Genomic DNA, 24,844 nt, shown 5'->3' with positions numbered 1-24,844 from the left:
AGTAATTATTGAATAGCATTTATTTTTATAAGAGATGCGGGTGGACATGAAATGGGTCATTTTTAGAAAGAAAAAGAAAATTACCAAACAAAAGATTTAAGGAGTTTTTAATATAAAAAATAACTGTCATAAACCTTCACAACTCTACGGTCTTAAACGAAGAAAACAAAACGAGCGATAACCCAAATTTTTTATTTTATTTACAAGGATACAAAGTGAACATTTACAAAGAACTTAAAGTATTGTGAATTAAATCACAGATAGTCCTAAATGCTCTACCACATGTTCAGATGTATGAAGTTCCAACTGAATTTCCGCTTATGTTCCAAATAAATTTCAATATTGAATGTGTTGATGTGCCTGAAGTCTCAAACGTACTAATTTGCCGATGGCATGGATTGTGGCGATGTGCTAATAATCTAATCTAATTATGACAATAATATAATCCAAAAATGTCTTTGTTTTAATTCACTAAAATTCCAAATTAATGTTTCAGTCCAAGAATATTGCTGAAAATTTTGTAATTCAAGTGAATAATACTTTTAATAAATTAACCTACCCAATCAAAAACAGAACACAACAATAAAGCTAATTCTGATTCAGATGGTAAGGCAAGAATGAGAATTTTTCAAGTAAACAACGTTGATATAAGAAAAAAGGCACAATAATATAGCCAGGATGTAGGCAAGTCTCCTGTATGAAACATTAAAAGTTGTCAACAAGTTTAGGAATTCCAAGTGAAACACTTAATGTCATAGACTCCGGTTAAAGAAGACATGCTTACAAGATAAATGTTACTATTTAGGTACACAATGATCGTGACTTTGGACAAAGTCAAGTACAAAATACAGATGTACGTAACATATAATCATTAAGAAAAGCCAACAAATACTACAAATTAAATATACATAGCAAATTCTTTGCACACCCAATTCCTGCCACAGCTGCTGATGTGTCATTGGTAGTAATGACTGTTGCTGCTGCCATCTCAGTGGTGCGAGTGAACGTCAGCGTTGTCATAGAAGGTTCTGAAGTTTTGGATCGTGAAGTTTGTTTTCTCTTCGTTTTGGTTAAAAGAAGATTTTGATACATTTCTCTCATGTCGTCAAAACGTTTTGTAAAAGACTATTAGTTTCGTTTCCTTCTATCATACTGTTCAAAGTGTTCCTCTTTTCATTTTCTTGCATTATTTTCCCCTGTTTGAAGTTGTTCATCTCCTTTCAAAGTTACACAACACCTTTCAAAACCATCCTTCCGTTCCTCTCTGAAATCAGCATAAGCTGATACTTGTGGAGAAAGAGGGAAAGGTAGCACTACCAGAACGAACTGATGCGACGAGAACAAGAAATCGCACAAAGCAAATTAAAGTCATTCTCTTCTTGAAGAATGTTTGCTAGTTTAGCATCACCAATGGCCCTACTATCATTCCAAATATAAAAGTATCCGCAATATATCGTCTTCATTTCAGCTATGAGCATTGTACTTGAACTCTTCGGCAATGGTAAATCGGTAATATACTATATATAGATGTTCTTGGACCCACTGTGTCATCCGTTCTCAAGACATCCTGACAAGATATGGACAAACGTTGAATCCTGCTGTTTAATCTGGAGTATATGATGTGTGTCAAGACAACGTATTCGATAAAACGTATCACAGACACAGCTCTATAGAAAAGAAAAATCTTCGTGGAAAGGCAAGGATCCCTTAAACGAGTATTAGTTTATTGACCGGTACTAAGGAGAAGCTTGCAAAGAAGTCCTGTGAAGTAGTGTCACCCTTGTTAACTGTGCCCCATGGTCCATTTCAGGGCCACCCATATTCTTTTTGAAAATGGACATAATACTCAAGTCATTGACACTATATGTTTTATGTTGTGTGTGCCTGTTTGTATGTAGGTTCATAATCAACCAGACTTAGGACTCTTTCTGCCCTTTTGCATTTTGGGTAAAATGTGTACATAAACACTGATACCATTTGGTGTGATAACACGTTTGTATGTCAGCACAAACTCTCATACCCCTTTTGTGATAACATGTTTGTATGATTTCATCCCCCTTCTTTTGCATCCTTTCCATTTCGTTGGATGGCATGGTATGGAATTTGGTCACTAAACACGGTGATGTTGGATAGTACTTAAAGAATGTGCTGTTGGTTAATGATCAAACAGAGTGTTTGATAGTTTGTACGACTCTAGGTCTTAAACTGTGCAATAGAAAGACAGTGAATCCATAGGTTTAAGAAAAATCATAGGTTACAAAGCGAAAATAAAAGAGAAACTTGCAGTATTGTGAATTAAATCCAAAATAATCCAAAATGTGCTATCACAATTCTGAAAGTGTAGAATGTTCCGAATGAGTTCCACTATTCTTAAATGTCCTGGTGTTTCATAATGATATAATCCAGTGTGTCTTTGAATGATTTCTTACTAATTCCAAAAGATGTGTTAATCCAAAGTCAATGAACACTTAGTAATTTCAATCAATAATTTTAACTTATATCTAACAATACAGATATGCATAACACCTCCCCTCATAAACTAAAAGAAGGCTTTATAATATAAAGCGTTCTTTTACTTAAATGTATAACAAGAATAAGATTCTGTAATAATTAAAATTATATGGGAAGATGTCTTATGAATGACACTCAGCTTAATTACACAAAAATATACACATAGTACTAAAATATAGTATTTCTTTACGCGTCAGATTATCTTTTCCCTTGATGTGCCTAATGTTAGTCATGTATTCCTGCAGCATCAAACTCTACCTCAACAACCTCAGATTTTTGTTTTTCATTTGTAATGGAAGTAAGGGAGTTGTGATCACTGAATACAATATTCGGAGAAGGAAATGAACAAATATACACCTCAAGATGTTGCAAAGCCAAACTCGAAGACAAATATTCCTTCTTGATTGTGGAATAATTTCTCTGGTGCTTCTTTTCTCTCTCTCTCTCTCTCTCTCTCTCTCTCTCTCTCTCTCTCTCTTTTCAATTAAATAGAAACAAGCAGACAGGATGATACACACCATTTTTTATATTCTGTAGTCTACACTCCAACAATCTATAAATTACTTGCAGCAGCAGACGTTTTCAATACCAGTAATTGGCTGAAAGTTGGTGCTGAAAGAACTAGTTAGCGTCTGAGTATGGCAATTACCGATAAATGTGAACAAAGTTTTCAAAAATATCGGATCATACCCAAAAATGTCAATAGCTATTTTACAAATATACACTGGGAATTCAGATATAGCCTTGATCCTAAGTTCTACAAGTTTAACATGTCCTACAATATGTCCTAAAGAAGTGGCACAAGCATAGCAAAAGTCACTCCTATATAAATAATTATCAGATCTGCATCACTGAGTTGATCACAGAATTATCGAAGGTTTCCAAATTGATCTTATAATGTAGATGATCATGTCATCAATGTACCCATCACAATTATCTGTTCATTAAACGCTGGAATGTTACCGAAAAAAAATTCTTTCCAGAGGACACTACTTCATATTGATGAAGTCCATCTGTAGTTGCAAATGCTGAAATTTACAAAAATATAGTATTTTATGGGACCAATTCCAGGATGCACCTCCATCGGAAAAATAAATTAACTTAGATGTCTAAAATGCAATTCACAGTTACGTTTTATGTTGATACGGCAAATTTCGTTATTAAAGAGAATGAGTGTCTCGAACTTTAATTGTCCGGCATGTCTTTCATAACCTGATAACTGGTTGTTGTTGTTAACTCTCCAGAATCAAAATTTCTTGTCGGTTTGGTGTCAGCTTGACCTGAAACATTCTCGGGTTCCCTCTGACCTACTTATGCATCACACCGCCTTTAGAGGCTTTTCTCGGTCGCCCAGTCTCTTATACTGGTCGTTCAGTCACTTATATTTTGTCGTGGAAGATATTTTCCTGATAAAATAACTGCGACATAATTCTCTGTTCATTGCTTACTCCCTGAAATGAAGACATCCTGTTCTCCGGTACACTGAGAATAGTCTGTATCACATCTCACAAAAGACACACCACTGCTAACTGGCTTCAAATCATAACCTTGCATCCAATACAAAACAATGCCGTATTTGTCTACATACACTCGAGATTCTCTCTTTCCATGGACAGTTAATATAATGTAGGAAAGTTAATGTATTTTTCAACAGAACTAGTTACCATTACGGATAGCGTATTCCGCTTTCGCTTATTGACAATTAAGCCCCTGCAGTGTCAACTATTAATCACTAAATGTCGAACACATGCACACATATGGCTGATCAGTAAATAACAGACAGCTCACAAAGCTGCTCAAATATTAATGCAACCAGCTGATAGAGACTTCATATCCTAGTCATACGAATAAATGAAACACAATTCATTTCTTAGCTTATACGACACAATTTCTGACGAAAGATTTCTCGGCCAAAAATAAGTCCCACAAACCTAATAATTACATTTTTTTTAAGCTTGTTTAACATATATTTAAAAAAAAAACCTAATGCAAACTTTTATATTAAGGCTCATGAAAAAGAAACAATATTATGAAATTAAGACGGAATACGTTTTTGCATTGAGGTTTCTTGCACCTCTGGTTGTGCGTATCTTATAGATTCTCAAATGCATGTTCCTTGGACAACCTTGGTCTCGCTCACCACCGGAGTCAAGAACTTCTGCCTCGCGCAAAAAAGAAGAAGAAAAAAGAACTGCATGTTTCTGCTGACTGATTCAATTTTAAAACAAAACACTACATCTGGGAAACACATCCTAAACCATTAATTTCCCAATTAGATCTGAAATTTATCTAACCGCCAAAATTAACATACGCCCTTACATGGTCTGGAAAATCTACATTTCCCGATCTCTTTAATATACCGATCTCTGCGAAGCTTCAACTTACGATAAATATTTCAGCAAGTACAAACGCTGCTTCTACACCAGTTCACTACTTACACATTTCGATAATCAAAACCCAATCTTCAACCCCGTCCAGTTTCTCCTGACAAAATTATCAAACGGAATCTCATTAATAATCAATCAAGTCATAACAAGATGCACTAAAGTACTAGCATCCTTAATCAGGACACGGATTTAACCAGGTGCAACATCACACAAATCAATTTAAAATCGATATATGTTAAATGACATCTGCAAAGTTCACTCTGTTGCAATCTCGTTTAGGCATAATTATACATGGCGAAACCCATTTCCTTTAAAATTCTGTAAAATCATTCTCCGGTAAATACTGAATTTCTTTTGTCGAACATTTCTGTTTGAGAGGATTCATCATGTAGATATGTTTCCAAGATGTAAAATCTACAATCTCAACGTCATGATAGATTTTATTTGTTCATATCGGATGATAAGAAAAGAAGTGCGCATATTCATAAAATATCTGTTTTAGTTCACTCTTTCCTTCGTTGGAGGAGTGAAAGTTCTGGTCCAGATTGTTTAATATTCTGAATTACAAAGATAAGCAAAACCAGATTCAGTACAGTCATTATGCATACCACCGTTTACACCCTCGCGGTAGAAATAAATTGATTGATTAATTAACTGAGCTATCTATCACAAAGTACTTCTTGAAGATATTTATACGACAAAGTTGTTTCTGTTCCGTCTCGCGGGAGTGTTAATGATATAATTCTAGTCATTTACGTTCTATTCTATGTGAATAAGTATCATAAACGTAAGCCCGAAGGGGGTTTTGAGGTATGGACAGCGTACATGCTGAAAACCTACTACCTTTGTATTTCTGTCATACCTTACTTTCAATTTTGACCGAGTAGAATGAAGATATATTCGAAAGGACTAAACCCCAATGATTCTTGAGCAGATTCCCTAACAGCACGTGTACACTCTCATCACAAGCCTTTCCCGTATCAATGCAATATGACCGAATCGTGGACATTTTTTAATATAATCACTCCCGTGCTGCTCTATAAACCACCCCCACCCCTTGTAAACGTGCAATGTACGTTGATTCCCGAATTTACGTTCTGCTCTCAAGTGCCACATATTACTTTTATCATTCGAAGTTAACATGTCCTGGAGTACATCCAAAACTTTTAAGAGGTTTATAGGTATTTCTTTTGGGCGGTATATTTTGGTCTTCTTATGCTTTCACAATAAAAAAAAATCAAGTTGTTATTATTGGGTCTACTGACCATTCGCTTTAATTAGTCAGATCGTACAGTTTTTCACATTTTTTTTATATCTGGCTTCTTTAATTGGTTGACATTAGGATATTATTTCTGTTTATTTTCTTCTTTTCTACTTTCTATTCTGTTTTTAATATATCTTGTCTTATCCTGATTGTCTTTTGTGTGTATATTCGTCTTAACTTGTTCGTGGAAATATCTGTTTTCAATGGTCCTGCCACATAACAGCTTAAATGTATACTTATGAGTTTCTTCCAGTACCCAAAAATACGCTATGTTCCTAATTTAAGCTGTGTCTTAAATTAGCAATTTTTACAGCGTTGGTATATGGCATTTGTTGCATTCTTTTATCTCCATGGAATCATATTTGAATAGCAAGATAGTGGTGAATATAAATCAGCTTAATTTGAACGTTCTGGAAATGATTCGATTTACTTCAGTTTACGCGTTGAACACCAACACGATCATAATATTATCATTTTACAAATGGTCCAGTTGAGTTGTTGCACTTACTACTTGTATAAACACATACATATGTATTTACTCACTCACAGGCCCGGCCCTATGGCAAGAAGAACGAGGCAACCGCCTTAGGCCCCGTGTTTTCAGGTAATGCAGTTTTTTTTTGCTTGGGTCCCCGCGCTCATCGCTTGCTGCCTTGGGCCCCGCATGCAGCTCTGGCCCCCGCGCATCCTAGGACCGGGCCTGGTTACTCATTTGGCATACCGTCACAATGCAGCGAGTGTTTTAGTATGTGTGTAAATACAAGTGAGAACAATATGATACTACTCACTAATGTGCATTCGTCAAGTTTGCAGAGAGATACAACTTATTTTAGACTTTAAATTTTAATCAAAGACAGAGTCATTGGAATCGTTGGGGGTGAGGGAATATGTAAATAACTGGGTAAATCGTGCGGACGTGCTTTATGGCACATTCCAGTTATGCAGTCGTAAATGGGGAATTAACGGTTGAATGCTATGTCAGAGAGAAATACGTGTGCACAGTTCCTGTGACGACTAAGAAGGTAGCTCGTTACTAAATAAAATACTTATTAGAGGCTTTGTTTTCATCCCGCTGTATTTAACGAATACATGCATTTCATTTCTTACTTTTAATGTGCAAGTGGGGGCGTGGTCAAATGGCTCAGTTCTGTGGGTGGGTTTTTGGCGCTTTTTCCAAAAATTGGTTAATCTCTTTTGTCTGTAACCTTGCTATTGGCTAAGGGAAAGGGATTCACGTTTAGAACCCTGCTGAACCCCAAAATATATCAGCAATGAACTATATCACGAGCTCTAACGCCAAAACTCAGGTAAATTACGCTACGAATGGATCTAATAGAGAAAATAAATATTTTCTGGCATATGTCCAATGCACTTTGTTCATCTTTATTTTCTGCTCTAGAAAAGAAAGACAAAAAGAACGTATATATGTTTAATATGAAATTTGTTTCCCTGTCTCGCGTTATTACCCGAACCTTGACCTGTTCTCATCTCGATTCGCCATAGCAAGGTGCCCGTCCAAGGGGGCGCTGTAGTGCTAATTAATGCAATTAGGTATTCAAAGCCAGAACGAGGCTATAAGTCCTTTGTCATGGCGGGACGCTAGGTGCACATGTCTTCCCAGAGAAAATTTTCTGATGATTAACTAATAACGTAAGTACCATCTTGTCACTTCTTTTCCGATCTTTCATTAAACCATCTGTTTCTCAGGATTTACATTGCAACTCATCGATCAAAAGAAGGGTAGTCGTCTGTCACAAATTTTCCTACCAGTCTCGGCACACGCTTTATCTCGATTCAAAATCATGGCGTGTTTTGATTGTTCGTTGAAACAAAGAGACAATGGATTGACCATTGATCAACCAGTGTCAAAATTCGTTTTAACTAAGTATCAGAGGCTTGTGTGGCAGTAGATTTGTTGTCATCATAATTTCTCAAATGTTTAGCGGATTGTTTTGACATCTGTGAAATGGATTCTTTGTTTGAGATTTGACAAGAAGCAGACATGACTGAGCGAGATCTATTTCAGACGCGAGACGTGATTGGTTAAAATTAAAACCTTGTCTATTTCTGTCGCCTTTGTTTATCCGGTTGGACCCAAGTGTATGATTGGAAATACCCATACAAACAAGTAAAATTCTGATTAATTCTTTTAAATAATGTAAATATTATTCATTCACTGAGTCTTTCCCAGTTTTGTGAGTAGCTCATTGTTGCCACAGCGATCGGGTGAATCATCTTCACTGAGCAGTGAGTGATCGTTTAGTAGTTTACGTGACTCACCCAGTCTAGCTTTTCACTTCATTCATCAGACATAATTCGTTGTGTTCAGACGGATTTCATACCTTTGTTTATGCATGAGCCAAGTTGTCATAGGATTTACATTTGTGATGAAAATTGTTGCGGAAACATCAAGGTATGTATTTAAATAGTGTTAATTTCACTAGGAAGCTATACGCGAAATAGGGACTTTTTTTTTATTGTTGACAATAAACACAGTCATCGGAAAAAGGATTGTTTTGGCGGACTCGGCGACGTTATTCACTTATTGTATCAATAAGAATGGATGTTTTTTTTACATAAGAGACGGTCCTTATTTGGTTGAGTATGTGGTGGTGGTGGGAACATTGACAGTGTTTTATTTTTATTTCTTGTATTTGACCTTGGTATCATGTCTTACAATTTTGTGGTCTGTGACTGAGTTCTGCTTCATACCAGTAAATTTCAGGTTAGTAACAGCACTGGAATATGGATTGTTTTGTTTTGTTTTCATGCTACTTTTTACGCAGTATGATGATGATGAAATGGGAGCCAAGTGTCTTACCCAATTACACACACAGACAGCAAACTTAAGCCGGCTTGGGTGGGTATCGAACCGACAATCCTTGGATTGTTAGATTATGTGTCAAATGCTACACTTAGCTACCATGGCTTCCATGGAATTGGGAAGTTGTTATATCCTGGTACATTTAATTGTTCCCTCAGTACGTTGAGGTGAAAAATTGGTCTTTATCTTTCATTCAGTTGTCAAAAACCTCATTTTGTAGTACTGATTGTACTCTGGTTCATTTCATATACAGCTCTTCCCAAATGGCCACCTCTGCTGGGTCAGTTTTCTTAGCACCAACTAGTTTGTGTGCAAAGGTAACAGCATGGGCTGCCATCACTCTGTTGCAGCCATAATTTTAGTCAAAAAATGTCAAATTTACCCTACAAGTGTGGCCACATTTTATTTATTACATGTTCAAAACCAATATTTCATTCATACCATATGATGTAAGTAAACTGATCGTCTGTGTGTTCCAATGTATATTTCCAGACGTCAGATTTTATTTACTGAGACAATAACACATCATAATTAATGGCTATATTACATTATAACAAGTACTACTACAATTATGTTAGGTCATTATTACAGCAGACATACTCTGCAGTGTTGTTGTGATATTGTATTAGGCTTCAGACATCCCTTTGGTCTTTGATATTGGTGCCAGGCCTGCACATATCGGACAAAGGGATAGCAGTGCTTTGGCCTACATCCATAAAACTTAATAGCTGACCACTAAATGTATGCCCCCCCCCCCCCCCCCAGTAAATCTGGAGGCACACTAGTCTCTGATGATTATGAGCAGAGTTAGTTGTCCAGATTATAACTTGGTCACCATTGGCTAAACTTAGTTTATATTTATTCATACACAAAGAGAAATTAAGTTTGAACCAAAAATGGTACCCAGCGAAGGCCAAAAATTAATGACACTACATGTATAACTTTCATATACAAGTCATTTTATCTACTCTATAAAGAGTTAATCTGCATTATTATTATTATTAGGTTGTTGTAATGGAAATGCAAGGCGATGTGAACTTCGTGTTTTGCTTGCTGTTTAAGCAAAGCGACGTACTCTAATCCTATTGCGAAATGAAAATCTCTTTAATTAAAGCTGATCAGAAAAGGTCAGCATTCATGTCATATTTGAACAATAGAGCGTATGTGCATTGTGAAGATTGGTCTTACAAGGAGCTATGGGCATGCATTGTTAAAAGCAGATATGTAAATATGTTCTGTATCTGTCATTTGAAGAAACAGAATTTGAATCTAATTTTGAAAAATGTAACTGCTAACCAAAGTGCATGCAAACTGAATTTGCCACTTGTTTCTTTAGTATACACTGAAATACCACACAACACGGTGAAATCTCCATGATTAGCAGGTTGATTTAGGTCTGAACTGCGTTATGCTGTTTGGTAATAGACACAATTGATTTAAAAACCATGATGCAGCTTCATTAGGGTTATAGAGGTAATCCACCAACTGGCAATTTAGAATCCACTTGTGAGGTGGAGTTGGGTGGATGTACACCTGGTGAGAGAAATACTCTTTGAAACATGGATGTATACAGACTACTACTCAACAACACCTGCCACCAGTGTATGGTCAATTCATTATGTGCACATGCATTGTGAAAGTCAGCTACATTGTCATGTTTTTTTAGTGTATATATTTGATCTTGGTTAGTTGGCTCCCATTTATAATGATAATACTTGGTGTTCATCAAGGTGAAGATGACAAAATATGTTGCACCCACAGTGGACATGGGTATATTTCTCCCACCTAAAATGCCAGTGTCCCCATAAATGTAACAGATTCCCACGTGTTTTTCAGTGTGCAACACTCTCTTTCCGCATTATCTTAAAATGACGTGGTGATTGTTTCTATTCAAGGGCATTTTCAATGTACATCTTTTTCAGTGTGCAAAGGGGCACTTTTCAAAGTGAATGATTGTTTATAAAAATAATGATGTAAAATTGGAAGATTATGAGTGTGATTGGCTAAAGAATCCAGTGTATGTATTCCTTGCAAATATTTGCAGGAATAAATGCTTATTACTGAAATTCTTTTCTGTCATTCCATTGCAGGAGATAAACTAATGTCATTAATGCTGTGGAAACAAATTTCATGCACAGAATTGTACCAATAGTAATAATAATCATTACTTGCAGTAACAAGAGTTGTCATACAAGAAATTGTTTTAATTTTACACGGCTTTATATTTTTCTTTCGTGTATCTTTTGATGAGCTATTATTTGTCTTGTTGTGCCTTAAGAATTTTACTGCTATATTTGTGGCATGATGTAACCACATTGGTGTTAAGCTGTAGGTAAAAACCAAGAAAAGCAGCCGAGACCAGAAAAAATAATGGTATAAAGTAGTATATAGATTTTCTTTTAGATTTTTAGCTTTAAATTGGCAGCAGATGAACCACATGAATATTGTTAAATTAAATGACAACTGATATCAGTCACGTTTTTGGAGAACAAGTCTTTCCGATTGACCGGGTTTCAGTGTAATTATTTCCTAACTACATTTTTATAACTTCTTGGAAGAGTGGAAAAAGCAGAATGAACAAGATGGACCATTGGCTGCATTGTCAATTTTTGCTAGAAAAGATACTCCATTTTTATTTATTTACATTGCAGTCTTTGTACACACTGCTCTGAGCAGTCGAGTTCAATAACAAAGACTCACTGCCTAGTGTTAATTAGCAGACATGCTAAACGGTATGTAACAAGCTTTTGGCAAAACGTATATTAGAGCTTATCATAAAAAATAAATGAAATGTATAAGGCTCCCCTCCTATGTTTTTGGTTGGTTGACTAACCCTGTTTCACATTGCCGACCCTCACTTGTCCCCCCATCCACAAAAAAGGACCTGCCTACCCAAATTTTCAAATCAGTGCAATAGGAAACGTATTTGTTTTTGTCCAAGTGACTTATTTTTGCACAAAACAAAAAGGGCATTTTGCAAAGGAAAAAGTGAAAAACTGGTAGAAAGGGCTTTGCACCATGTCATGTAAAGATATCAGCTGGCTGCATTGAGGAATGGCGATGTTATAAAATGACATAGGTGAAACAATGGACACTGACGTGAGCATTTTCAATACACCAAGACCTGTGTATGCATTACCACAATGTGTTAATCAAATAACATTGAATAGCTTAATCTTTGAGCTCAGATGTACACTGATACAGTCTTCAAGTTGATGAGTGTAATTTTAGAAGAATAGTCATACACAGGAATATTTGTCTGGTTGGTATCATCTTAAAATGTATTATGTAAATATGCAATTCAATGTAAGCCTGTTATGTTCGTACTGATGACAGATGTGATATATTTATTTTATTGTGGGACCCCGAGTGGCCGACTGGTCTAAGGCACTCACTGTTATGGATCATTGCGATCTCATTGCGGTCTTCATGGGTTAGAATCTCGGGCTCTGCCAATTTGGGTATGTGAGAAAGCTTGCCAGTTTCTACTTGTGGGTTGGTGGTTCTTTTCATGGTTTTCTTGGGTTCTTCCTCCACCATTTATACTGGCCACCATGTATGGCCTTTCATGTGCAGTAAAATGGCATTAAACCATAACAACAATTAAAAAGAACAACCTTTATTATAACATGCAGGGGCAATGGGCAGCAAGTTCAACACAGTTTGGTTCAAGTCGGTAATTATTTGTACATGATGTATTTAACGAAAAGTTTAATCATAACTTGTGGGGCATTTTTATTCCAGGATGTATGGTGAATATGGTATTAACTGTATCAAACACAAAAATGCTGCAGACAGTGATCTCAACAAATCCCATTTCATTTTTGGTCATAAAACTGTATCAAACACAAAAATGTTACAATGATCTGAACAAATCCCATTCCATTGTTGGTCACAAAATTGTATCAAACACAAAAATGCTTTAACAATTATTAAAAGAATACTTTCATTATAGTCATTATTTATTTGTTGCTACATTTGACCCTATTTTGTGACTGAGGATGTTCAGTGTAAAGTCACTGGATTTATTTTCAGAATTTGAAATATGAAGTTTATACATGACATTTTTTAAAAAAGGATTGATATGAAATAAGGGATTGGCATACCTTGATAGAATCGTAAAGACATTTTTTTAAGGCTGTCGGACGGCATGCGAGTTGAAATAGACTTTACTTTATTAGCTCTTGGCTTAGGCTTGTTTTGGATCCATCTTGAGTTCAGTTATTTTTAAATAGGTGGATAGTACATTTTTTCATTGAGATATTTTTTTAAATATATATTGCGTAAATATAAAATTCTTTTTTTCTTTCTTTCAAATCAAGATAGCAAACATCTTGCTTACGTTGAAATGTTACAAGGCATCTTCCTTAAAAAATCAAATTTACGTACATGCTTATAAGCCTTTATGTTGTGGGTTTAACTCATGATAGGCTATACAAGGCAGTTAGTATGGCTGGTGGAGGGGAAAACCCTCAGAAAAACCAATGACCCACAGGAAGCTACTGGCAAGCTTTTTCGCATACATGTAGGACAAGCACCCAGGCCACTAAGTCATGATGAATATACATGTAGGACAAGCACCCAGGCCACTAAGTCATGATGAATATACACATTATTGATGTTTTTACCCATTTATAATGTTTATATCAAGTAAATTTAAATGACTCAGATGATCTGCTGGTACTGCACATAAAGTACAACAATACATTTTGGGATCCCTATCTCTTGAAATCGGATTTTGTAAAATCACTAAATAAGGATGTTTGAGAATTTTTAAAATGCAGGCTTTTTGTGTTTGTAACCTCCTTTTTCACCTATGTAACTTTTGTTGCAATTCTTTATTTCACATGTGCGTTTATAGCAGGTTAAAAAAAATTGACATTATGTGGGTTTGTGTACAATTTTGTTTTTGTTTTTTTAGAGAAGTTGCTTGTTTTTGTCATAGATAACAGTAGTAGTTGTGCTTCGTGACCACCCCCTGCATTATCAGACCAAGTCCTTAATATGAGACTGGATCTACGTTATAATAGTTCCATTACTTTAAAGCAGGCTTAGAATCGAACAAATCTGTGCAGTACTAGATAGTTGCATATGTTTTCTGTTTTTCGAGTTCACTGAGTATGTGATATCACTTCTATTGCAGTAATGTAAAATATGATAGTACAGTATAGACCACATACAGGTTTTAGCACTGTTAGTGTAGTATGTACTTTTACTTCCTTTGTCCCTCGGAAAATGCTATTCCTCCCAAAACAAAAATTCAAGGAAAGGTGGCACTCGATCCTGTCTATGTGATCCTTTGTGCAACACAGACTTGTTTACCTTGCTGATAGATAAATACTTCAGATCACAGAATGTATATCTGCATTGATTTAGACAGGTTTTTGGACAAGTGTGTATATATTGGTCTAGGGTTTTGAAAACTAGGTCAGTCAACAAGTACACCATATAGAGCATGACACTAGAAAATATTTCAAAAACATGTCTGGATGGAGCTTTATAAAATTAAGCACACTCAGAATTTTGTGCATGTTGATTTTGTTTTGAAGTTTTTTTGTGCTTTTAAGGTGATTTATATTTGTGGGTGTTAATTGTATGCCATTATGTTACAAATTCTGTAGAGATAAAATTCTGTTATTAATAGTAGTGGGTTTTTAGTTTTGTCAGGTTTGGATTACTTTTGTATTTAGTGCTTATTCTCACCTGGATTCCATACAAAGTGTTTATTGCCACACCTGGATTTACCTGTAAATATAAATATAAATATAGTGCTCATAGTTTTGGAATGACTGTCTTGCACTTCCTAAATTCTTAGATTGAACCCTATATTCATACAACATTTTAATGTGCCAGCAGGAGTGTTTATAATTTTCTTTATTATTTTATTTATTGACAACTGTCACATGAGTGTGTGTTATACTATGAATTTTGATTACATAATCTAATTGACCCAATTGCTACTGCTAATGAAGTCTTCTCAACCTACAACTTTCCCACTAAAATTATTACAAGTGGTCCAGGAACACTGCACTATATGTGAGGGCAGTAGCTACTAAGGGGCCTGAACAAAATTAAGGAGATACCATCTGGTTTCTCCATTCAGTGGCTGATCCCATCTCCAGTATTGGTGAATGCGTGTTAGATACGTCTCTGATTGGTTCAGGGCTCAAAATTAGCGGTAGTCCGCTTGCCAATGGCTAGCAGATTTCCTGTTAGACTAGTAACTTTCATAATGTTAATAGTCCGATGGGCTAATAAGTTTTGGTTATCAGTAGTTAGCATTTGTTTATGCCATTCCCTAATAAAGACTTGACTTAGCAGATGTTCAAAGCAGTGGCCATTGTAAACACAGTCATAAAATATTAACATGAGAAGACGAAGTCAATTTCTGCCTCAGAAAGGCACGTTTCTATAACAGGAATCCATCTGATTTTGTGCACTTAACAGCGCAAATTATGGTACCGTCATTAACAATGGAAGTTTGGTAATTGATCCTAATTAATCTGATAAAGAATTAAATGAAAAAATGACGTGGTATCACACTTTATTCATTCAACCACAGTAACAAACTACAAAGCGGTATACCACACAAAAACACACTGCAAAAACTATTCAAAGAAATTAGTTTGCATGTTTATTTTGTGTAACTCATTCGGCCCCGATCCCATCTGTATGCGTGATCCGGTTTCTGCATTCATTGGCCGATCCCGCCTGTAGTCATAAATTGTTTACTGCGTTCAGTGGCTGATCCCATCTCCAGGCGTGATGAATGTGTGTTAGATACAACATTTCTGATTGGTTACAAATGGTTTATTCCAAGAACTAAACTATTAAACCAATCAGAAATGATTTTACTTTCATTTGTGGAAATTTGAATTGTTCAGAAGCCAAGGACTACTGTTTGAGAGCGGTTTAACTACACATGTTCCGTTAATGAAAAATCGTAAATGATGGTGGATGGAAGTGATTCTTGATGAGACCAAAAATGTGGAGTTTGATCATGAAAATATTGAGCAAGCTGAGGAAAGATACGTTCGGCAGTTGGATATTTTGTGATCTTTAGATTCGGACATAAAAGTTTCTCAGATTGAATCGTCCGAAGATGAGGATGCTGACAGTGATGATGATAGAGTTCTTGTGGATAAACATTGCACATAATTTTGTAAATACTGTATAAATAAGTTGTGAAAGGCTTCCGACAAATAGGGAAAAAATACATCACTGTGTAGACAACTTCATTTTAAATAGATGGTGAAAATTTCGTGGATTTTAATTGGATATAAGAGAAATTAAGGTAAGAGTGAAACTTGTGCACATTGGTATCATTGTAGAGCTACATATGTCTACCTTTCTATAATACAACCAACTTTAGTGTATCATGCATGACCGTAAAGTCGTCGCTACGGGTTAACATGTTAAAGAAAGACCTTTTACCTTTTATTATGCAAAAAAAAGGGATCTTATCTCTCAGCCAAACTGTTTTTTACTGCTGACCATTGCACTTTTCACCCTACCGGGTTTTTATTAAAAAAAAAGATCCTAAAATTGGTTCTGCATCTATTTGAGATCTGTTTAGCCTAGTACTTAACGTACATAGTACATTTTGTTTACTGATTGTGAAAATAAATTAGGTTTAACAAAATAAATCTATCTACCCTCATTTTAAAAACAGAGCTGTAGAAAACACATTGTTTTTTGGTCTTGTAGTACCTCTACATTGATATAATGGAAAAGAATGTTCTTTTTTTATTGTTTAATGCCTTATATTCAGTCCCATGGGTCATCCTTATCATGATCATTCTGGATAGAATTTAATTTCTGTACCATAATGTTTTCTGTCAGTACTGAAGACCATCATTTTTACTTGCTAATAAGATGAGTCCAACTGTATTACGCATTGGCAGATCTGGATCTGTACCATTTGTTAGGAATAATCAGTAGAACAAACAGCATAGACAATAATCTGCAGGCATATTATGCTTTGGCAAATCAGGATCTTTGTTGTTTGCATTTTGACTAGTAAATGCAGTATTAAAACCTTATTGAGGGTGAACTCTCTGATTGTTGACTACACTGTCCTTATGTTTACTATGGTATCACACTGATTAATGGGATGTCTGTTCATATTCACTCTATCAATGATTCCACTACTCCATGAAAAGCTAAATTCTCAGATGATTTACATAATCAAGACAATCAATTTAGCTATAGTTATGTCCCCTGATTCATATAAGTGGTATTTATGTGCAAAACTCAGTTTGTACATTTGATACACTTCAACTCAGGGGTGGGGGTGCATTGTAATAAAAATGTCTAAAACAAAATCCAAAAGATACAGTTTCACTTTGTCAAAATACCACTGCTAGCCAGGTGTAAATTGTCTTTCCCAAGTTGTCTTGTTTTGTATCCACAGGTCACTAAACACTTTGAGTGATGGGTGAAAGACCTGAACTGGGCTTCCTAATCAAGTACATGTATGAATGGAAGGGGAGTGTTGTTAGCCATTCAGGCAGATTTTTCCAGAGGTCAGACATAAGTGGAACACGGTTATTGTTTATGAAGTACTAGGTTGGTTACTTCCTCTGGTCTCCACTTCATCCAATTGAGAAACTGCTCTTAATTGGAGTTGTTTAAAAATGGGTTTGCAACTTGCCTCAGTTTATTCCATTCAAAACTAGTGTTTTAAAAACATTTTTAATGGGACACGTTTAATTATTCATGTAATATTAATCCAGTAAACAAATAATTAGGTTGGAAGGTGAGAGGTGCAAGTCCCTGTGCTTGAAAAATGAAAATGATGTTTCTGCACAAAATCAAAGCCAGTTGATTTCTGGACCAAGAGGTTTAAGGGTAAGGTCACTGAGTGCAAGAAAACAAGTTTGTTAGCGCTACTTCTCGTAAGTACATGGGGGAAATTGTCTTGAAATTTTTTCCTTTTGTAAAAATGATACTGCTCCAACAGCCAATATTTTATGAAGATACTTATGATGTGTAGTTTGTTGCTGTTGATCTAAAGTCCATTGTCATGAAAATCACGCTGTTGATAGTCCTCCTGAATGGATGGTCATATCAACGTTTGGTTTTCACAAAAATACTTATTATGGTGTCTGAGGTCTGATATGGATGTTACAGTTTCTCTTAGTGGAAAGTCAATATGGCTACATTGACAAATGTCTTGAGACTGGGTCTAGTTGGTTCTGCACTGAATGAACGATTATTATATGTGTGTGTGATTTGTATTTTTAATGTAGCTTTAATAATTTTTCAGTCCTATCACTACAATGTCTGCTGTGTGGCAGTTTATAGTGCTGTCTACCACTGGGGCATGTCATAGACATGTAGCATGATGTCCACCCAGTCACATTATCAGTGTTTCCCTTTATGTACATTTGTGCATCAGGGACGCACGCTGGAGAAAATTGACGCACACATTTTGTTGCTGTGTGTTTTTATGACGCAAAGGATTTTCATAATATGATCAGGATTTATTTAATACCCAATGCATTGACGATGATGGCATCGTATATGCTTCGAGTATAGGCATTGATTGGTTCCCTGCTTTGTTTGCTCCCTGCCTTGCGCTTCTATTTGTATAGCAAAGTGCAGTGCAGGGAACATAAAACGATGAACCAGACTAGCATAGGCAATGTTATGACGGAGTAGCTTCCCCTAATCTTGCAAGCTTCTCGCGATTTCCATCGAGCTCAGCAAGCTGTCATCTAGATGCACTAGAAAGTGAACTCCAGATTAAAACGTCTTGCACTAAAAAGCATTAGCGAAGAAAGTGAAAGAAGCAGAATACAAAATAGTAACTGTGGATCTAACTTTAATGAAAAATGGAGGAAATAATTCCCTTGACTGGAATATGGCACATCCATTAGGATTACCGGTGTGACTTCTGATAGCATGATTGCGAAGACTGCAAGAGTGAATGATCCTTTCGTGACAAGGTTTTTGAATTTTTAAAAATGTGCCCTCGTTCGCCATAAGATATCTGGAGAACACATTATGACCTAAGACATTATTTCACAACAAAGAAATCAGTAAACTTGCAGAAACAAATGCGTTATTTGGATTACAAAGTCAGCGGGTCATTGCAGATTTTGTTGGTTTTTACCTTCTGCTGCAATTAAAGAAAGATCTTAAAGTTCAAGTGTAACTTATTAGAAGATGAATTGTTATCCTCCTTGATATTTGGATAAATGTGTTCTAGGACGAAGTACAATGAAACCTATGATAGTACACATTTTATGAAAGGCAGTAAATTAACTCCTATTTGGTTAAAAAGATTTATTTGGCTTTTTGTATTAGCTTATATCAAATGTGTTGGGCTATAATATTGCTTGAGGAGACTGTTGAAAGTATGACTTTATTGAACTAATAAAATTATTCTTTGAATGGACAATGCATTTGTTTCTTAATTATGCATGTTGGTGTATTTGTATGTTGAGAGAGAGAGAGGAGTATGTTGTGCAAGTTGCAATATCCTGTTTCAAGCTGAAAAAGTACGAGTCATATGAAACTTTGTCAGTACATTTTTGACCCCCATATTTTTTATTTGACCCCCAGTTTTGACACCAAGGTTTTTTTGTACCCTCAGTTTCACACCCCTGGGGGATACACTGACATTATCCTGACACCAGGCCCACCAGTCCTAACACTAACCTCTTTATTGCTGAGCGCTAAGCAAGGCAGCTGTTAGTACCATTTTTATAAGTCTTTGGTGTGACTTGGCCAAGGATCGAACCCATGACCTCCCACTCTCAAGATGGACACTTTAACCACTATGCCACCAGATTGCTGTATTGTCCATTTTGCCCTAAATGAAAGCTGACATCACTACATGTACCACAGCAGCTGATTTGAAAATCTCGTTATTGCAGAAGAGTAAGTAAGATAGTTTTAACTAGGGGTGAATATTGTTGCATATTAATAAAATTCATGATACACCGCTTTTATACATTATAAATACATCAAATTTCATGACCTTGTTGACCTTGTAATCTTTAGAAGTTGTCATTTTATGTGTCAAGATAACGTTTGTGTTTTTAGTAATCAGATCAGACTTGTCATCCATTCATGTACCATATTTTAAAAGTATTTATTACCAATTTCATATCTTCATTTAAATTTGGAAGACAAAACAGAAGAAACTTGGTTATACCAAGGAAATCTTATCTAGAACAATTCATTGTCTGCTCACAACAAAATCCTTCACATTGTACTTCCAGCAGATGCAAAACAACTGGTGACTGAAACTCATTTCTGAAAGTTAAAAGGAAATTGATGACAACACCAACTCCAAATGGTCTGCTCTTGAATTTCTGTAAATTCTCTTTGCCAAGTAGACCATCATTCCCTTAACCTTTTACCTCATTGTATATAGCTTTTTAGCCCATCAATACACATGTAGCAAAGTTACCCAGTGCAGTGCAATATAAATTGGAACACCTGTTACCTATTTGACTCCATACACATAGGCATGCCTGTTAAGCCATGTAGTGTTTGTTACATTTAACAATTTTGACCATTTTACATTTGGTGCACGTCTGTTTTGTATTGTAAAGTCCGATCTGATATAGCTGTATAATTATTTTTCACCGATTTTAAAAAAAAATTTGCTTTAAAATCTTGAGAGAGCTCGTTCACCATTGAGTCGATGAAACTGTGTGACCAACTGTAGCTGCCATTTCTCATACTCAAAATTTACAAGTTCTTTGTGTCTACATCACTAAGTCATCTGAATTTGATAATTTATAAAGACTAATTGCTGCCTACATCAGTATCAGAGCCTTTACCCAAGTTATTTAAGCGTTCATAGTTGTGATTCTAATCTTGAAAACTCCGTAAGTACTGAACAAAATCCTTGATCTCCATTTTGGAGAGTGGAAAATACGACCCAGTTACTTTAAATAGCAGATTTCGACTAGAGCATGTACAGTGACCATGTGATCTGACGTAATGGTCATTCACAGCAATGAATGTATCATCTAATTGGGGGTTTTCCCAGAAGGTGGCGCTACGAAAACCTGCTCAAAATGGCTGATGTTTACAGCAGGCCTCAAAAGGTGCTTGAATGCGAATCGGGTAGAGGCATTCAAATGCGCTTGAAAACTCCGTAAGTACTGAACAAAATCCTTGATCTCCATTTTGGAGAGTGGAAAATACGACCCAGTTACTTTAAATAGCAGATTTCGACTAGAGCATGTACAGTGACCATGTGATCTGACGTAATGGTCATTCACAGCAATGAATGTATCATCTAATTGGGGGTTTTCCCAGAAGGTGGCGCTACGAAAACCTGCTCAAAATGGCTGATGTTTACAGCAGGCCTCAAAAGGTGCTTGAATGCGAATCGGGTAGAGGCATTCAAATGCGCTTGTATGCAAATTGAGTAGAGGCATCCAAATGTGCTTGCATGAAGTATAGGGTTAACCAGACCCCCTTGTTGCAAAAGTTGAATTGTATACCACATACACAACGTATGTTGGGAGAATGAACTTCAGCTATGGAGGAATACTGTTGATTTAGAGGTCAAAAGGTGAAAGGTTTTGGTCAAGAGCTGTACCATGAAATTTTCTGTTCAGGATCTTGCTATCATTGAACTTTAGTGTCAACTCGTCTACCAGACTTTATTATAAATATTTACCTATGTTGTATGCATTACTTTTCACTGCAAACTAACAACTTATAAATTAAAAGACAGCTTTTGTATTTGGATAGATCTTTTGTCATTGTTTCTGCCTCAAAATATATCTCTGGCTGAAGGGTGGACTTTAACCTTGAAAATGTGTTCCACTAATGGCTGTCAAACACATTACATTGTAACTTGGGCATCTGCCACAGACCTGTAATGTTTTCTTTGCCAGATACATTACCGGAAAGTTAATATGTATTTCCATTATAGTAATATCACCTATTGCTAATATGGTCATTGCTAGAACAAAGAAGGACATGGTCATCCACTAGTGAAATGTTGTAGATGGCAATGTTTTTTTTTCCTTCATATTTAAAGCTTGCCTATGAAGGCTCACAGGATCAAGATTTGAGAGACATAGAATGAAAAATTATGGGAAACCCTCAAGCCAGGTTCCATGTTTTGCAATGCATTTGTTGAGATTGAAGAAGTGAAAAATTCTGTCTACTGCAATTCTTAAATAAAAACCATGATATCTTTGAGGCACACACTATCTTTTTACCTCAGTAGGCGTGGATTTAGTTGCTTTATTTACTGCCAACTAAAGTCAATTTATTATACTGCTGATAGGTTAGGCACCATTCTACTATTCTCAGCCAGATTGCATTCTGTTGGTACAGAAAAATAATGCAAGGACTGGTAAAGATAGTGTACCAGTCTGGAGATATTGCTGCTGCTGCCAGGTGCTGATACAGAATGTCTGCCATTGGTATTTCTCCCCTCCTAATACTTCAGTACTGTAATTTTTTAGTGATGTCCTCATGACAACATTTTCACTTTTACTACATATTTCTGCCCAGAAATTTCCTTAGATACTTCACATACCTGCATTTGGTGGTGGTGCTGAAAATTTATTGACCTGCTGACCCCCCCGCCCCCTCGGTAGAGTTACACGAGCTCATTTATCAGTCAAATTAGAGGGGAAATGCAGAAAAGGAAAAATTATTTTCTTTAAAGGAGGATGGGAAATTATAAATGGGGGGGGGTAAGTTTGTAGCTTTAGCATCTTTACATAACATGGGTAGATAATGATAATAATTGTTTATTTAACAAAGTAGCTCAGAATACAGATGTGTCCCTTGAGGCCCTCTCCTGCTTTCTAACAGTATACATGTATGAATCTTACTAACAAAATGTTGGTAATTGGTATTCATTTCAGCTGTACAGTGTATTATAATAATTTTACTATCTGCCAGTGTATATAAGACTGCACATGTAAGATAGCCCTGAGCACTGTGAAATTTAAGAACAAAATATGATCTTTACACTATCATTTTTGAAAATGACGGAATTATGTTCATCTTTTGTCAGCTTGGTTGATGTTTCAAGTTGTAAAGGGATAAGGGCCATCACACAAAATAAAAGATGTCATTATTTCTCTGATTGGACATTTTTTAATATTTTAGACATCGGAGCTTTTGCTATCTCATATCAACCAAGTTGCTGTATTATTAGCCTCATCACCCTTCTACATTTGCCATTCAGGAGCTGGGCTGGTTCAGTGTTTAGGATGGCCAACTCTTTTGACAAAAAGGGTGCAAGTTTGAATAATATCTTCTACCAGTCTAGGTCAGCTACCATGGTGAGTTTCTGGACAAAGCATTTTATGTCAATTACCCTCTCACTAATTAACCTACTTTTGCTGGTGTGACATAAAGTACCAAACCAAGCTTTTCAGCATTCGGTGCAGAATTATCTCCATTTTTTTTGTTTGACTTGACTTGGCTAATGCTGTAATGACTAGAGACCCATATTCATGTTGCATCTCTGAAGCTGATTGTTTTACATTTAAGTTGGCTATTGTGATCCCAGTTGGAACCCAACCATTGGCAGCAATATATAGGCTGATCTACTCAGAATTTTCCTCTAGACAGTGTCAAGGTCGTTGTCATGGGAAGAGAGCAAAATTGAATATTACCATATATATCCACGACATGGTGAACATAAATTTGTCCACTTTATCTTTGTCTTCTTGAATAGATGACAAAAATTTCCATACAAATGAAGTATCAGACTAATTTTTTTGTTCAAGGAAAATCTGTATTTCATTATAAATGCTGATTATGCAAACTTACTACAGAGCTTATGGTTTTAATTTATATAAATGGCTGAAGAACAAGGCATTTAACATATGCTGTATATACTCTCTTATAAGTGTAGTCAAACTGAATCTACCATAATCTACCATAAAATCTGTAAATCAGGGTCTGTGTTGTTTCTTCTAATGATTACACCTAACAAACTGCACAGACCCAAATCCGCCATCGTATAATACAGCTCAGATTATGAGCAAGTATATATGGTATAAAGTTATAAAACTATAATTGGCACAAACTGCAACCCCCATTTTTGCTGCAGCAATATTGACTACTTTACCCACCATCCAGCAAAGGAATTTGACATTGATACGTATGAGTCAGTCTGATAGGAGTATTACTAGTACGAACAGGATCTACATCTTTATTGTTTGCAATTTGACTTGACTTCAACTAATTAACTACAAGGGAAGACTACCATTCAACACTAAGTAACTTTCACGATCTTAATAAATGTAGGCAACATATTTGCAATGACTTGTGTAAATTTCATTTCTTGTGATAGGAATACATATTTGGTACCACTGTAAAGAAGACAAATTACATGTACATGCACACCTGTGCAGACACAAATATCATTGCCAAAAGTATACTTTTGTGTGATAGTCCTGGAAGCAAGTGCTGCGAGCATTGCAGCACATTGGAACATCACACTTCACACAAGCCATTGTGCTTTTGAGCCTTTTGTAAGGGTTATCCCTCACTGGATGTGTACCAGGGTGGCTTGCCAGATAATTGTGATGTTTCTTGTTGCATACAGTGCACAATCTGTCTGATCCACCTGTACTTGTTGGCCAATGGCCTTTGTCATCAAGTCTACCATCATTGTTCTGGGACACTTGAAAACGCATTTGTATTTGAATGTTCCAATAAGTGCATGGGCAGCATCAAGATGAAATGATATAGGCATTGTACAACGACAGCTCCCGCAACTTTGGTTCTACTTTTTGATCCCACTGCATAGACTTTTTCGAACAATTTGTCCTTGAATTCAAGCATGCCTACTCTACCCATGTACTGTGCATAGGCAAGCACTTGATGTCAGACTTGACAGGTTTTGTCTTT

General features: G+C 36.0%; 1 protein-coding gene across 6 annotated transcripts in view; it reads left to right on the top strand.

Annotated features, from left to right (window-relative positions):
• Nucleotides 1–7,730: 7,730 nt before the first annotated feature.
• Nucleotides 7,731–24,844, top strand: part of LOC149798372 (protein brain tumor-like) — a 68,115-nt gene continuing 51,001 nt past the window's right edge. For 3 of the 6 annotated variants that reach the window (XR_016422002.1, XM_089963521.1, XM_089963519.1), the window contains exon 1: nucleotides 8,248–8,575. The gene's annotated coding sequence lies outside the window, so the exon portion shown is untranslated. Of the gene's footprint in view, nucleotides 7,813–8,247; nucleotides 8,576–24,844 lie in introns of those variants that run through there. The other 3 variants (XR_016422001.1, XM_089963518.1, XM_089963520.1) reach the window with 2 other exon arrangements.

This window comes from Sinohyriopsis cumingii, chromosome 6 (assembly GCF_028554795.1).
Source record: "Sinohyriopsis cumingii isolate HCF-2022 chromosome 6, ASM2855479v2, whole genome shotgun sequence".
NCBI classification, from domain to species: domain Eukaryota; kingdom Metazoa; phylum Mollusca; class Bivalvia; order Unionida; family Unionidae; genus Sinohyriopsis; species Sinohyriopsis cumingii.
This window is presented reverse-complemented; position numbering and strand designations above follow the sequence as displayed.